At 41.1% G+C, this 17,412-nt stretch overlaps 1 long non-coding RNA gene across 1 annotated transcript in view; it reads left to right on the top strand.

The window, feature by feature from the left end:
- Positions 1-5,525: 5,525 nt before the first annotated feature.
- LOC125881807 (uncharacterized) overlaps positions 5,526-17,412 on the top strand; it is a 46,213-nt gene continuing 34,326 nt past the window's right edge. Inside the window, exon 1 of the long non-coding RNA XR_007448258.1 lies at positions 5,526-5,662. This is a non-coding gene — a long non-coding RNA (uncharacterized LOC125881807). The remainder of the gene's footprint in view (positions 5,663-17,412) is intronic.

Below are 17,412 nucleotides of genomic sequence, written 5' to 3'. Positions count from 1 at the left end.
TTGTATTTAATGGGAAAGGTTAGAATTGGCATTCACACCAGGGTCAAATGTCTCTACAACTGTCACAGCTATTTATCAGCTCCAGCTCCAATCTGCTTCGATTGACAGGGACAGAAATATGGCATCCAGGTAGACGCTCTAATTTTTGCCCCTTTGCCAGCACGATGCAATGCCGTGCCATCACAAAATACGGGCAGCTTCATCCAAGCAGTGCTCGAACATCGTTCAAAATTTCATTTCTAAGTCATTCAGATCCACCCCTCGCTCCTCCATAATGCCAGCGTCTTGCCAAAAAATGGTCACTTCTGGCTCCAAGAAAACAGAATGCCAAATGCTGAGTAAAGGTTTCAGGATAGGAGGCCACAAACCAATCGGTGACTTTATGGTAGCGAAGTCCATCATTTATACAGCCTATGGATACACTCCCATAAATGTCCAGAACATAGAAAATAAGAAAAATAAATAGATAAATAAGAAAATAGTAGTAGAGGGCAGGGTCTCTGCAGAAAAATACTGCACCACACACTTCTAGTGGGTCAAAAGTAATGATTGAGAGGGATTACCTCGGAAAATCCTGCATAGTAAATCTTTAAGGTAAGAGAAGGATCATGGTTGTGAACTCTGGTCTCTTGAATCAGTCTGACACACTCCAGATGGTCCACACTCATACTCTCTGCCTCACTACAATGCAGACATCTTCCTTTGGAAACTGAAAAATACCCTGCTAAATCTATGGCTGCATAAGTGGATCTATAAAGATGGACTTCAGAGGGAACAAACTCCAAAACAAAATATCATCTGAACTGGAACCAGTTTTGCTAAAGCACTTTTTGATTAAGTGTAATGTGCTGCCGATAGGATGATGTGACCCTTCTCAAATCCAGCTTCAAAGAGCTCAATCCCAAAAACTTCCAAAAATCCCAAAAGCTTTAAATTACCATAGAAATGACAAATCACTGCTGAAATCTCCTGCAGCTTTTTTCACCCCACAGTCCTGAGCACATGAAGTGAATGTTAGAGTGATTTAGCCTACGGTCACAGTCTGATCATGCCTGTGAGGCAGCCGTCTTCAAAGGAAATCGCAGCTGAAGTTTAGGTAATTAGAAAGAAGAGCTATCTACAGCAGGCATCATCATACAGTACGGGCTGTTGAAAGCCTGCGTTGTCTCAGCTCCTCTCTCCTTCTCCTCTCGGTAACACATATCAAAGGGAATTTCAAGGGTGATTAAAAGTTAAACTGGATCCTTAAAGGGGAATGCCAGCGCTCTTCAGTTTCATGTGTTTCACTTTTCTGCCCCTACAACAGCTCACTTCATTAGTGCTGGGTGTGCTGTGGCCTCCGATAGCCAGAGATGAGACAGAATACACACATAAACTGTACATGTGACGTGAGCTAACAGTTATTTAACGTCACTGCATTGCTCCATTAGTAATGCACTGGAAAAAATGTCATGGAAGGACCCAGGAGGATTCTGTTTTTTGAGATGATTGTAAGGTTTGATGGCCAGAGTGGAATGTAACCAAGTACATTTATTGGTACTGCATTGGTACTACATTTTTCTATCCATCCATTCATCCATTATCATCGGCTTGATTGGGGCCTGGATGGGGGTAGCAGGCCAAGCAAAGCACCCCAGCATCCCTCTCCCCAGCAACGCTTTCCAGCTCCTTCTGGGGGACCCCAAGGCGTTTCTAGGCCAGATGAGATATGTAATCCCTCCAGCGTGTTCTGGGTCTACCTCGGGGCCTCCTACCAGTGGGAAGTGCCTGGAACACCTCCAATGGGAGGCACCCAGGAAGGATCCTGATCAGATGCCCGAACCACCTCAACTGACCCCTTTCGACGGGAAGAAGCAGTGGCTCTACTCCGAGCTCCCTCTGGATGTCTGAGCTCCTCATCCTGTCTCTAAGGCTGAGCCAAGCCACCCCATGGAGGAAACTCATTTCAGCCGCTTGTATCCACGATCTCATTCTTTTAGTCACTACCCAGAGCTCATGACCTTAGGTGAGGGTTGGTACATAGATGGACCAGTAAATCGAAAGCTTTGCCCTCAGGCTCAGCTCCCTCTTCACCAGCCACATCACTGGAGAAGCCACACCAAACCGCCGATCTATCACACGCTTGTGAGCAAGACCCCAGGATACTTGAACTCCCTCGCTTGAGGCAGTAAGCCTCATTTGATGTGCTGCACTTCATACGTAGCATATCAATTTTTCTACAGTGAAGTATTTCAGATTGCATGTGAGTGAGCTGAGTTTCTCATCAGAAGGTAATGGTAAATGATACCTAGATAAGACAGCAGCCAGCAGAAGACTACTGTTTGAAACCAACAAATAACCAAAGTGGAGAACCTTCAGTCCACTGAGATTGCTTCAAGTCAAGCAGTCTTTTTTCAGTGTGGTCCTCAGATTTTGCTGTGGAGTGAGCACTTCTGACTATCAAGCTACTCTTTGGTAGAGACAGCTGCAGACGTGACGTAGCGGCACGGATGAGGAGAAGCTTTCCACTCTAAGGCTCCGAGATAACATTATCTTCTCTCTTCTGCTTGGAGGTGGTGAACACACAGCTTACATATGACACCATCTCTGGCTTTGTTTGATTTCTTGTGTCAACAAAAAATGTTGCACATTTCCAATCTGTCGTTAGCATAGTTTGCGTGTTCACTGCATTACATGAATGCTGCTGGCAATAGAAACATGATAGTAGCAGAGGAATTTTTTTTGACAAAATTAATTACCTTTACACCATAAATTTATGCCAAAAGGCACATTTTGGTCCTTAAAAATTCATCAGAATGCAGGAAATAATTGGTATTTAAAGTTTTGTGGTGAAGGACCCCCAGAACCCCCATTTCATGTGTCCCCAACCAGTGTGTGAAACAAAACCTATGCTCTTGTTTTTAACGACAGGTCAGGACATTTCTGTGTTTGTGGCAACCAAACCAGAAGTTTTAGGCTTAAATGTGATATTTCCTTAACCGTTATTGAGTGTGTTTTGTGCTTTAACCTAACTACACATTAAGCACATCATGGTCACAACATATAACTGAAAACTGAAATGTACAGTGACATATGAAAGGTACAAATTGTAACACATCCGTAGTTTGCAGCAACGTACAATGCCAACATTTATTCTGGTGATTGGGTTGATATTTTGATTAATAATACAAACCTTAACTGACAAATATATTAAAATATATAGGTTACATGCTGGACTTTTATTTGTTACAGAGTACTGTTACACTGTGGTATTGCTATTTTTACTTAGGTAAAAGATCTCAATGCTTCTTTCATTGCTGAATGTTGGATAAAAAACTGGAATAAATCCACACACTGATTGGCAGTGGCGTGGCTTCTGCTTACTCATGGGCGTGAAAACACAATAGTCTTGGTTTACAAGTTTCTTTACTTTACTGGTGTGATTTCGTACTCATTTGCACACCACCAAAACAATTTGCCCTTCAATTCCACTGCTGGGCAGCGCACTCAAAAGGCTTCTGTTTCCATCAGTAAAGTGCACTCAATACCACATTCTGGAGGTAATTTCCCCAAGGATGTGATTCTCTCCCCCTCTTCCTCTCGCTCTCAAACACACACATCCAGAACCACACACACACACACACACACACACACACACACACACACACACACACATGCACACACCATCTACATGCATGCATGCTTATGTGCTTTATTTATCTTTGTGCTGAGCAAACACCCCGCTGTGTCTCACTTGTTCCTTGTGTCACGATGATGAAAGGCACCTGCTGTTCTCAGCAGAAACCCCTCTCTACCCTATGTTACTGACATCCTGCTTGCATTATTCACAAGTCGAGTGGTAATTCAGTCACTTCTCGGTGAGTCTCAACTTTCCTGACATGGGCTGAAGGGAAATGCAGGACATTCAAGTGGATCCATGCCCCAATGTAACCTTTCGCAGAGAGAAAATGGGGCAATAATGTGGATGACTTTCCAGTCACTTTATGTTCACCTTGTAGAATGTGACAATTACTTTCCCCCTGCTGTCTGAGATAACCCTATTTCAGACTGTATGAAATGTTTTTCCAATAATTTTATTAGGCGCCCTGTAACTTAATTACTTTGTTGTGATTGAATGCAGAAATTGCAGCACAGAACTTAGATTCACTGTGGGCTGTTTATTTTTTGTCAGAATCTGTTGTGGAAGGAAGTGCAGATGTGCTTATGGAGGCACTACACAGCAGCTCACTCCTGAATCAGCATTTAATGAATGTGTTTTTATGTAGCCAGCAAAGCAATTTTTAATTTTCTGGTCTTATGTGGTTGCTAATGTTGCTAGTGTGACCTTGGTTACTGTGGCTATTAGTTCTTGTTTTACCTAAATGGCCATGAAAACCCTTTTTCCTCCATCATCTAACTGTGAGTGCCTCCAACATGTTCTGCCAGAATTTGGCTGTTTCACAGCAGGAGATATTTCTGCCTGTGATCTTCTCACTGGTTTAAAGTGCATGGAGCTTTGTTGGAAAATCATGAAGATATATAAAGATAGGTCGATAGATACTTTATATATCCCAGGGCCAAATTTGCATGACACAGCTGAAAAATACAAAAGAACCACAGTTCAACCACACAGTGCAAAGAATGGTGCAAAAAGAAATGTCAAACACAACGGAAAAGTAAGTATGTCCTTTTAAAGACATAAAAGCAAACAACTGTGCAAAATTAAGTGAAAAAGATGTATTGCGTTGTGTCAGAAGTTACAGAAAATGCAGCTGTAGGTCCAGTTAGTGAGTCTTGTATGACCTCAGCAGCCTCCCAGTCACACAGATGTCCACACTGTGGAGGACACTGATATGATGCGATGCAATGCGATGATACGATACGATAAGATGCGATACAATATGCTACAATACGATTTGAAACATTACTATATGATACAACACGATAAACATCACTGATGAACAGTAAAAGTTCAACAGTTTCATGGCCACCAGCAGGAATGATCTCCTGCACCACTTGATCTCCTGCACCACTTGAAACATTTTAACATTAATTGCTGTATTTACTGTTACAGAGGAATACATACACACTTTTTAATGGTAGATTTAACAAATTACATTTACTCTATAACAAAGTACTTTTTTGTGCTTTTTATTTGTCTGGTTCCAGACCTTCGAATCCACCCACTCCACCGAGTTCCAGTTGATTGAAGATGGAAACTGAGTGTAACCAGTTGACAGTTCTGCCAGATATCAGGCAAGTGCTTTGCACTACTCTTTATCTCGAATAGCTTGTTGTATGCAAGGCTTAAGTGAGCATTATTGCATAAGGTTGCATCTAAATGATTAATCTCTTATTTAATGCACCGCTCAGAGAGCACACCAAGTGCCCCAAATCAAATGCACCCATGTATTTGCATCATCAGGTTTAGCTAACATGTTCATGGTAGATCCACCAGCAGTGACTTCTGTATTCACTGAGGAACTTGTACCTTTATTGAGATGTGTGTGGACTGTCTTCTGTTTTTAAGGAGCCCGGTGGGACTGAGTGGACTGGTTCTACCGGACCACAGAAGATTGGACTGGTTATATTTTGCTGTGAAAATGAACAAGCAGAGAAGTTGTTGAATCTGGAGCAGATGATGGAGGACTTCAAGATGCAGGAGACTCAGCTGCTCAGACAGGTGAGCAACGTTACATCAACAAACTTACTGTGATGTAAGCTAAAGCGGGATTTATACTTGTGCGTTAGCTTTAGGCAGCGCCAACACGTGTGGCCTACGCTGTTGTGAGCATTTATACTTCTGCGGTGGTGTGTCTGTCTCACTCTGTAGTTTCACCTCCAAAACACTAGTCTGTGAAGTGCTGTCAGGTTTAGTTGATTCACAATGCACCCAAAACACACATTAAACACATATTATTGCTGAATAGCAACGATTTCAAACACAAGTACACAGATGACATTATATTTCTGTGGGTGATGAATTGTTTCATTTTATCTCAGTACATTTTACACAAGTACTTCTACCTGTACATGAGTAAAATTAAATAAAAGTATCAGTATTTGTACTTAAGAACTATATTCAAGTTCTCTTTCCATGCCCAGCACTATAATAATGCTTTAGTTTAACACTTGCCACAAGGTCATTTTAGTTCCTAATTGCTGGACAAGGGACAGTTTTGTGTGTGGCAGGGGAGTCTGGTGTGAATCCAGATAGAGTGAATGTGGACGTGTTTTCCTGTCATGGCCTTGATTAAAGAAGAGAAGCCTATTACCCACAGTCCAGAGTGACTGGAGTATGTTGAGCTCAGGGTTATACTGGTGTAACGTGGCTGAACTGTCAATGGTAGCCATTAAGAGGAGAGAATATGTGCAGTTCTTTTGTTCGACCCTTTTCAATATGTTTTGTTATTAATGCTACATACTATATTGTGTTTGCACAATGCAGCACAATGGCAAAGTGCTCTCTCCAACACTAGTTTAATTTGAAAGAACTTCTCAAATTGCAAGCATTTAATGATTTAGTGCTATTTGATTTTTTTCAGTGTTTTGCTTGCTGTGTGTAGTCGTGGTGTGTGCTGCATGGTGGTAAAGTACTCTCACAGACCAAATGATTTTAGTGTGATGTTGGCATCTTTTTCCACATGAACGCACCACATACTCACTCATACCCATACTACATATACCAAGTTAGATTAGTATGTAATTGGGGCACAGCTGAAGAGTCTACTCAGCCTGTCCTCATGGTTTGTTTGATTGATGGCAAACTGGAGACAGATCATACAGAGTCGGCACTTGACTTTTTTTTTTTTTTTTGTTCTTTCCAGTTATGATTTTAATACCTGTTCAAAAGACAGAAATAAGGAAATCAGTTTTGATGTCAGAGTCACATCTTTATGAACTCACAAAGCCGTACACTGGCATTGCAGTGAACTGGGGATTGAAACAGACTCTTTTGTCTCACACTGTGAATGCTGAGTGACAGACTGATGTGGCAACAGAGCGTAGCAAAGAAATAGTGTAAAACTAATGTTCAGAGATGTTCCTCTTCGACATTTAAATAAGGTGTCAAGGACTGAAGAGAGGTTCATCTGTCCTTCTGTCATCAGGGAGTTGGAGAGTCTTCCCGGGCTAATATTAGACATCTCTCTTCTACCTTTTCTTCTGCAGTCAAATGGTGGGATTCGTGCAGCGTTGATAGATGTGTGCCCACTTTAAAGCAATCTCATACAATACAGTTTGTCCTTGCAAATCAAGAGCCACACACAACATATTAGTGCAAAAATGTTGTCATAGTGCTTAAGATTGTGAGTGTCAAATGAAAACAGCAACTTTATTTTTCTTCAGTTGACATGTAGCTTGCGGTGCATGACAAGTGAGTGGTTTTTGATTTGTACCCATGCTGCACGTCAGTGTTACCACTTATCGTTATAACAGCGGTGATGCATACAGCCTAATGTGTTTTCCTGTTGTATTTGATGAGATTCTCAGCAGGCTGCAAAAGGACTCTCCCACCACCTCCGCACCTACCTTCACCCACTGCTATGCCCCCCCCCCCCCCCCCCACACACACACAATACAAAAAGTACTTTCTCATTTAAATGTATGCAAAAAAATGGCTTTAAGGCATGCACCAGCAGACACAGCTTGCCACTGGTGGAAATGCAGGTGTGGAGATGAGAGAGTGCCTAATGTGTAATTCTGTCCTCTGAGGCTTGCCTTAGGGAAGAGACAAAATCACTCTTCACTGTCAAAATAGTATCTATCTATGTGTCTAGTTATCTGTCTGTCTATCTGTCTGTCTGTCTCATTGTCTCTCTATCTATCTGATTAACATATTTGATAGAACAGGTATTCACTCAGTGTGAAGGAGACACTGTTTGTGCCCTTGATTAAAGTGATCCTCCGCCCAAAATCTATCAAACACGCCCCCTCACAGGCTTTAAACGTGGCTTTGAAAAGTTAGTAGTTTTGTCCTTCACACTGCATGCCAGCTGTGGACCTGAATTCACTTTGGTTACAATGGTTATTTCATCGGGTATTGTCAGTACCTTTCAGGGACTCTCATGGCCTGAATATTCTCGGCTATCTAACCTGAAACAACCCAATCTAAAAAGCAGAGAGACGCTCATTTCTTGACACGGCAGGGACGAGTGGAATAAATTCCCAAACAAAATTAATGATGTGGACTCTCTGAACAGTTTTAAAAAACAGCTGAAAAATGATATTAGTAAAATGCATTTTTAAAGCACTAATCAAAACCAAAGTTCTTTACACATAAAAACAAAACAATAAAATACATAATAAATGTTTGACTAACCAGGCACACATAAGGGGAGAAAAGAGTAATAAACTTGTAATAACAATGGCAAATTTAAAGTTATAAATAAAACACCAAGGAAAAATGTAAAGCCAATGGCTGAATTTAAAACTAAACGGGCAGTGCAAGAAACCTAAAAATCTAAAGAAGAAATTATTAGACAACTATTTAATAAGATAACTCTTTCAAATTGATTTAAAAAAAGGGATACTGACATAAGAAGTTATGAAACATCCTTTAAATAACAGGACTTGTTTTAATTTTTTTATGACTGTATAATATTGCTGTTTTTTGTTGTTTTTTTTTTTCTTCAGGTCTATTAGGCGTGTAAGTCACCAGTTTCATCACCATACAATATTACATGGGTTATTTAGACAACAATACAATATCTTCTGATATTACAGAGTCTGGCACAATATGATTTTGATCAGAGTGATTCAGGGGCCTGTGACCAATATGAGATGATATTATATGCCCATTTAAATAGGGCTGGGTTAAAATAATTTAATAATAATTCAGTAATTTAACCTGATTTATCTGATTCAAATTGATCTCCATTTAAATGACTCAATATTGATTCATAAAATCCAAGATCGATTTTTTAATGTACATTTTTTTTATCATGGATTTATGAAGCTTTAACCCTGTTAATCTTGCCAGTAGAAAACCAGCCTGGCACTAGATTATTAACAACCGTAGTATTGCGAAGCTCCAATGTTACTGGTTCTTTAATCTGTAACTGCTAGCGTACTTATTATGTTTTGGTGTAATTTATTATCATGCTGCAGCAGCCTCTCCTCCTGCTGTCTGTGTGTTGGGGCTGCTGGGCCACGTCTTCTATGGAGACAGAGAGGTAATGATAACTTGAGCTAGCAGTCCAAAAACCAATGGGCTTCATTATCTTACACATTCAGTGTGTCTGACCAACAGTACGGGACAAACCGCCCTATTTACTGTGACATAAAACAAATGTTTGAGAAGCTGAAAGTAGCGAAATTTGGGTATTCATGCCTGAAAAGAAATTTTTCATCATTCAAATACTCCTGAATAATTATCTTCAGATGGAAGTTTTGCAGTTATTTTTACAAAAATATGAGTGTTTAAGCATATCTGAACGGTGAAGGTTTGATTTGCTTAAATCTGAAAATGCAGCTCCATGCCCTGAACCAGGTGAACCAGGATATCAAACAGAAAAGTTTTTGAGTATTGTTACAAAAAGCATAAAATAAGCTATTATATTTGAAATGCTGTAATAATTGTTTCACCACAGACATTTGAAGAGACTGCAGTTTGGATGCCACTGATTTGGTTTGTCAGCATGAGAGAGAATATCACAGCAGCCATGAAGATGCTGCTGCATGTACAGGAGACCGAGTCACTGGGTTGTTTCAGTGTTGTTCACTTCTCCTGACTTCTCATCAATGCTCACAAATTCCCTCATGAAGAAATTGGCATGCAGCGTGGGTGTTTTTACTGCGTGTTGAAAGCATGTGCTTCAGTCTCTCTTTGAGTTCGACAGTTGGAGCGTGCTACGGCCCAGCAGCACACGCATTCATCATGACAAAGATAGAGGGAAAAAAGTGGAAAATAACCAGAATTATCCTTGAACACCTAAGCCAAGTAGTAATGCCTAAGTGCAAAGTTTCTGAGCAGAGACAGTGTGGAAATTTCTGAATATTTATGACAAGTGGGAGCAGGTGGGGGAGGATATGTGACATTTTTGTGACACTAACTTAAAGCTGAAACCTGTAATTATATATATATTTTATGTCACAATTATGTCAATCTTTATGCAGCGCGGTGAAGCAGTAAAAACAGTGAATTTACTGCGGGTGGAGATGCTCTCCCTGCTGCTGTTTGTCAGGTCCCAGCTTTTTGGTTGACATTATTACTGTTGTCTCACCTCATCACTTCAATATGGACTAAATATTACAGTTCACATTATCTGGTTGGTCTCTCAGTGCAATGATTTATTAAAGGATTGAGTTTCACTTTAGCACATGCAGTGAATACATAGGTAATAAATTGTTATGACATTGTTGGACATTATTAGAATATATAAAAATGTGGTAAAAACAAAGCATTCATTGGTCTAGTATAAACACATAATACACAACCTGGTCTCACTGCGTCGAAATCTGGCGCTTAAGCAGTGACTTGCAGCATCAAACACTGATGGAAAAAGCCGTTAAGCAGGGAGAGCAGTTTTCACGTCCCGTAAGATTCCAAAGCCAAACCCTGTTCTTTTTTCCTAAACCCAACCATGTGTTTTAGTTGTTGGAGGGAAAAAAAAGTCAATTTGCAGTGTTGTACTGACGTAGTGCATTTATTTTGAAAGAGACTGTATGTAAACCATAAAATTCCTATGAAAATGGAGGTTTATTTTGAAAGAAGACAATGCATTTATCAGGCAGTACTTGACACGGCGTCCCAGAATGTCAACAACTAACGCACCCAGGGTACCTTCCACGTCGTATCTGGACATGGAAGGTCCATGACCAAACATTGAAATGTGACGAGATCACAGGTCATGTCAATGTGTTGCATACAGCAAACATCTTGTTATGACAGTGAATTTCTAAGTGCACTCATGCATGCATGTAAGGCAGCAGCCCTGACTGCAGCATTAATTAACTGATCCTCTCAAGAAAAACATACTAAAGTGAAAATATGTAATTTTGAAACAATAACACGGCATGTAAAAATGGATAGTTGAAGTATTAAAAAAAACACCTAGTTCACTTCAATACACACTGATTGTGCTGCAAAAGACATTTTGTACAGTAGTTTATGGTCAGTGGTTGGTGGTAACACGTTATGGGGCAAGTAAAAATAGCCGGCGGGCCAGCACACCCTGCGCAGACATGCCCGATTGGGCAAGCAGCACCAACTCGGACACATACTGGACAGCCTCTCAGTCCTTACCCGCTAACGTTAGCTCATGTACAACACAGGTACCACACAGAAACTTTTACAAAGGGTCATAATGTGCTTCTAGTGACTGTCCAATCGCCAGCGAAAGATGTTTTAAATGACACAGAGAGCAGAGCGATAGATAAGAACAGCATGCTGCCTGCTCTCATGGGACAAAGATCCTCTGAGAAGAAAGACGGTTCATTCTGCTCTGTCGCCAGGAACAAACTGGGAGGCAAAGATCCACTCTGAGGAAGAGGGTTCACTTTGCTGCAGGGTTCACCAAAATGTTTTTTTGTTTTTTTTTCTTTTAATAAATTGAACACACATTAAAGAACATACAAGATCCTGTAGAGAATTAATACATATAATACAATACAATAAACATTGTCAAATTAAATGAAGGACGAGGGTTTTTTAAAGGCAAATTAAATATTGGGGATTTATGTAAAAATATACATAGAGACTAGGGTTGGGTTGGTTCTCGGTAATACCAATTCGGTTCGGTACTCCGTCTTGGACCGGGTTTTTTTTTTTTTTTTTTTTTGAGACCGACCGGACCGCATACTCGGGCAGAATGTAGGCGGAGCGGACTCCGCGGAGGTCCGCCCGGTAAAAGTGGACGTCTATAAGCCCTGTGCGCTCAAAGCATGACCGCGCAGACTCTGCTCCGCGCACCAGTGTCACACAAGACTGCTCGGCATGTATTTTTCACTGACATTTTTATAGGAAACTACAACGCGGGAGTGCGCTCGACTCCGCTTATAGTACGTCCGAGTCTGTGAGCACCTGTGTCTGCCTCTTTACCAAGCGCACAGCAAGCAGGAGAGAGAGGGGGTGGGGGTGGGGGCGGGGCGGGGACTGAGCTAGGGGGTGCGAGTGTGCATGTGCCAAGGCCTCTACTGTAGCCTGGGGAGTTGATAATGGCAATTTAGTCTTGAAGAAATCAAAGAATGCGCCACTATGGCAACACTTTGGCTTTGAGCCAGACGAAGGAGGCAACCCTTGTTTGCACTGATTTAGTAAGCTGCAAAATTTATTTGTAAGGAATAAAAGAAACAACGTGTTACTGTCACTCTGTTGTCCTATGGTCGTTTTTTTATTTGAAACGAGTCAATTGTGCCCCCAAGTGGCAAAAATCCGGTATTACCAACTTGATGCGATTTTTCACAAAAACGGGACCGTTTTTTTTCCCTCATACCGACCCAACCCTAATAGAGACATATAAATAATTATATAATTAAAGATATGTAGGCTATGTTAGGTTAATACTCCTGTCAGTGACCCTGACCACTGGCATTGGCAAAAGAACTGGAGTTGGTCCCCGGACACTGCACTGCGGCTGCCCACTGCTCCCAATGTATACAGTAGGATGGGTCAAATGCAGAGGTCAAATTTCGTTTCAATGTATGTTATGTGCTGAGAAAGGACAATAAAGAATCTTCTTCTAATAATAATTTCTTAATAACTAGGAGATAACAAAAGAATAAAGAGATTTCAAAGACTTAAAAAATAAGGGACATGAATCAAAACAACAAGAAACGAGATATATCCCCAGTCATGCACACCCAGTTTTAATAAACTCAGTGCTGTTTTTCAACACATATATTGTTTTGTCTTCATTCAGTGTAGTTAGCACATGTTGTTATTGCACCATTGGTTTTGGCCTTGGTGCCCCACATTTTGGCCGTGATGTCCCAATAAATTTGAATTTATCAAAGGCCAAAGTGGCGTTGCCCTAAAAATGACTTAATTCAAGGCCTGTAATCTTGTATTTCCTCTCCTGTTTCTGTCCTCGGAGGGGCCAGTTGCAGTGTGCTGCTTTTTTATGTGCTGCTGCCTCCATTGGCTGAGCGTCTCTGCTGATGTAAGATATAAGTCATGAGCGAAAATATGCACCACACAGCCAGAAAAAGAACCTCTTAGGCAGGGCAAGTAAGAATTTAGATGGGGCAAGGAGATTTGAAAAGTACTTGCCCGGCAGGGCAAGTAGGAAAAAACCTTAACGTCGGACCCTGATCATACTTCAGTCAAAGAAAACTTCCATTTTCTTCCAAATTTCCATTTGCAGTATTATATTTCTTGGTATGGCTCAGTGCTGGAGCCTCTGCCTTTCCTCAGGCCTACTGTACGCAGAAAGCCTTTTTTGCCCATATGTGAAAAGCCTAAGATGGAGAGAGCACACCTCTCTGCCCTTCCACGTGCCTCCATGGAGAGCAGTTTAAATAGAGCGCCCCAAATGAGATTTGCTAATTGGTTGCACAGAAAGGAATCATGTGATCAGTCAGCTGCTCCATCAGTTGATTGGGCTGTTTGAGATCTTACTCATGTATTTTTTTATAAGCACCTTAAGGTTACATCAATATAGTAGTATAATTATAAAGTAACAATATTTGAGTACTGTTTTTGTTTACTCTACCCACCACTGCTTATAAAGGATAATGTGACTATGACAACATTAGGAAACATAAGCTTGGGATTGCTTTGTAACCGGCATAACGGAGTGAATTAAGTGACTTTAAAGGTGTCTAATGTATGTGTTTTGAAGTACACCTGATGTTTTAGATGGCAGAACACACACCAAAAGCATTATAAGGTGCATCAAACTGATTTGACACCCCTCCTCCCACCTTGATTTCATTTTGGAGCGTCAAATGAGGTGGCATTGACCAAAGTCATTGAGGCAGAAAGGGGAGACAGGAGAGGTTAGGCATCATGCTTACTGAGATCTACTGTGCATAAACTTAACTTGCTACATAAACCCAACAACAGGAATTAATTAACATGGTATGGAGTTATGATTAGCTATGCTTTAAGTGACTTTCACCCACCTGGAAATAAAAAATAAAATGAGATGAGATGGCTGGTCCCCTCTGGCTTTACTGCCAACCAACTGATGAAAGCAGCAGCACGCACCCAACAGTTGCCTTCCTGCGTTATGTAACATTACAGGCAACTCAAATAGAAATGTATAAAAAGTTAAAGGGAAGCACAAACTTGTGCCTTCCCAAATAAATGACAGCCTTTTCCTAAAATACTGCTGGTTCTTTGATGTTGGAATTTGAAATCTGATTCCTGCAGTGCGCCATAGGAGCATCAGTCGACGTGTGTCAAATGAGGCGCATCAGTTACGGCTTTCGGTGCATTTGGGCCTTAAGACTCTTTTATATTGTCATTGTTTACAGGATGATGCTAAAAAAGTATAGCAGTAGCACAGGCAGAGAAATGTGCTATCTGTCTAAAGCCTGCTAACATTATATAACATGTCCAGCATAAGCTACTGTCTCAATTCAAAAACAGGCTGAGGGGAAAAGTCACAGATTAGCTAACAATCAAAATGTTTATTTTTTTGTACCTGTGATCCCGTCCACAGCAGTACATTGTACAGCATTGTACACAGCAGAAACGTGAGATAGGTTGGACCACCGTTATGAACTATATCCTCCTGAGACCCGAACTTTTATTTGGTATGCATTTTCAATTTCTCCTAGCTATTTGAGATTAGTAGGACCTGATATGCATAAAAAACTAAACACTGTCAACAGTAATATAGTCCCAATGTCCTCCAATGAGACGATAATAAAGTCCCAATGTCCTCAAACTAGATGACAATAAAGTCTGAAGGTCCTCAAATAAGACAACAACAAAGTCCCAGTGTCTTTAAATGAGAACTTTCTAATTAACAGTATCTTAGCTTGTTACTGTTGCTAAAATTGGACAAATTCGTTGGCATATCAAACTGCAAATGGTATTGTTCATAAATAAACAAGTTTCAACCATAAAATGTGATCAGGTTTTGTACCTTACCAACTTTTGTGTCTGGATTAGCTTCAGACTGCCTGAGATGGCAGCCATCTTGTTTTTACATAGTTTCGCTCTTACTACGACTAGATGGCACAAGAAAAGTGTCCATAAATGAGGACAACAGGTCTAAGCTGCTGTAAGTTGCTGTAAACCCAAAATGTGATGTCTTCATATGAGGACACAGGGTCTCGGGAGGATATATCTTTAAATCTTACTGTTACAGCTGGAAACAACAACAGAAATCACTAAGTTTGCTGATTTTACGTATCTCCGGAATTGTAATCAACTGCTAGTTGTCTACCTGGTAGTGACTGTTGTTGTTAGCGCAGCATCATGGTGATTCAGTCTCTAGGAATGCTCAGTGCTCGTTTTAAATATAACAATTATTAAGTATCAAGTGTGTGTGGGTGTTCTTTCCAAACTTGTATTATTTCCCAAACATCAGGCTGCAGTTGAAGAGATTTCAGTCCCCCTGCACACATTTATCCTGCCCCAGCCTTCTTTAATGCTGCTGTCAAATCATTCTTGGGCCAAATCAGTATGTTGAAACACAAAACTCCACTATCTCTCAGCTGACTAGTTACCTGACAATTTGAAAAGCTGAAAAGATTTCTCTCTCTGAGTTCCTCTCTGGGGTAGAGTCAAAAGGGCAGAGGTAGTTCAGTGAGATTGTATTAAAAGTGGAACTTTTACAATGGTCTCATCTGTATGTAGCCGTGTATCATTTGTTCACACCTATTGCAATTGAATCGCACTGCTAAAGTGACTCTCCGTGGTGCCTTGTTGCAGTAGCACTTCCCCATCTGACTTGCAGAGAATGAGCAACGTTATTGCCTGGCCTAGTTCCTCTAGAGGCATGCTAATGGAACTATTTGGCAGCTTGCCTCCGGAGGCAGGAGGGATGGACTTGTTTCACTTGATGTCAGTGTGGGGATCTGGAGGAGAGAAGAGAATTACAGGTTGGCATTGCTTCAATTGGCAGGAAGGGAGCAAAAGACAAGACACCATGCAATGTTTCTACCACTAGACAGAGAGCCGGGCACAGATTATTTTGGGGATTGTTTCAGTTCAATTATTTTCGGTGGCTTAAGGTTATACCACCGTGCAGGACCTGTTAAGTCCATTCCCCTTGACCAGAAAGACATAAACAGCTCAATTTAGATGGAACTCCACCATCTGTTACAGGTGAGCCAGGAGTGTATATTTCCACGTGTCCCATCCCAACATAGAAACACTGCTGATTTGTACAGTAATTAAAACATTGAGCACTAATGGCTCACACATATGGTGCTGGCTTGTTGTTAGTGCCACTTGGTGTCTTCTCTGGAACAAACAGCTGTGGGTGCTGATTACCAGAAATGGCACTGAATTGCAATGCCTGGACTTTTATTTCTTTTATTTTTCCCCCCGCGTGGCTGTCACCTTAGCGTTTAGTTGTCACCATGCTGCCCTGTGGAGGATTTTTTTTTAACCAGCTACTTGTCATTTCTGTCTTAATTTCAATAATGTCAAATGCACAGAATTTTCAATGCCCTCCAGATTATGATGTCCTAAATGAGCCAAGACTAATGCCCATTCATAAGACTATTGCCGGACACAAGGGTATTATGTTGAGACTCGCATGACTATGACTGGCTGTGACAGCCATGATGTGAATATTAATATATTACCTGTCTGTCTTCCCTCCAGCACTGGCACTGTGTCTGACTTTAGCTGCATATATTTTCATTTAAAGTGCACCTTCTGGATGTGTGTTTCCAAGTACTACTCTCAATGGTACAAGCTTGTAATGACATTATAATCTCTGAGAATACTGGTAGAGCTCCAATAGCTCTCCTCCTTGGCATATCCCAGGGCTGCAAGCATGAGACCGGAGTGAGCTGCGCACTGATGCTTGGCAGTCCTAGATGCCTGCAGCTCAAGCATCTATCAGCTCAGCTTAGGTGGTTTCAACTGGTCAGCACCGTCGCGCAGGCACAGGCTGACACGAACTGCCCTGACGGGAAATTCAGGGACATATTACTCTTGAACACGTGAAGTTTTATTACCCAACAGGAAGCATTGTCCTGAAATGGCCTGAAATTCCTCTTAGAAAAGAGACATGGTGAATGTTTGAACACTGCAATATCTGTGGGTACACTTGTGAATACAATTGCCGTGTCTCTGTGAAATGACAGTATTGCAAAACTGCCTTGTGATTTTTTTTGAAGAAGGTTAACGCAATTTGTGTGAACTTCTGAGTGACGTAGTATCATATCATCAAAACAGACATTTCCTTTTTAATGGTTTGACAATCAGCCCTGACTCTGACTGTCAATGCGCTGGAGTAAAAATGCCAAGTTCATTACTAACAGCTGCCACAGCCTGAAGAAAACTAAGCCTTGATATCAGAGGGA

Source organism: Epinephelus fuscoguttatus, linkage group LG21, assembly GCF_011397635.1.
Source record: "Epinephelus fuscoguttatus linkage group LG21, E.fuscoguttatus.final_Chr_v1".
NCBI classification, from domain to species: Eukaryota; Metazoa; Chordata; class Actinopteri; order Perciformes; family Serranidae; genus Epinephelus; species Epinephelus fuscoguttatus.
The sequence above is the reverse complement of the archived record's forward strand: the minus strand, read 5'-3'. Positions and strand labels throughout refer to the sequence as shown.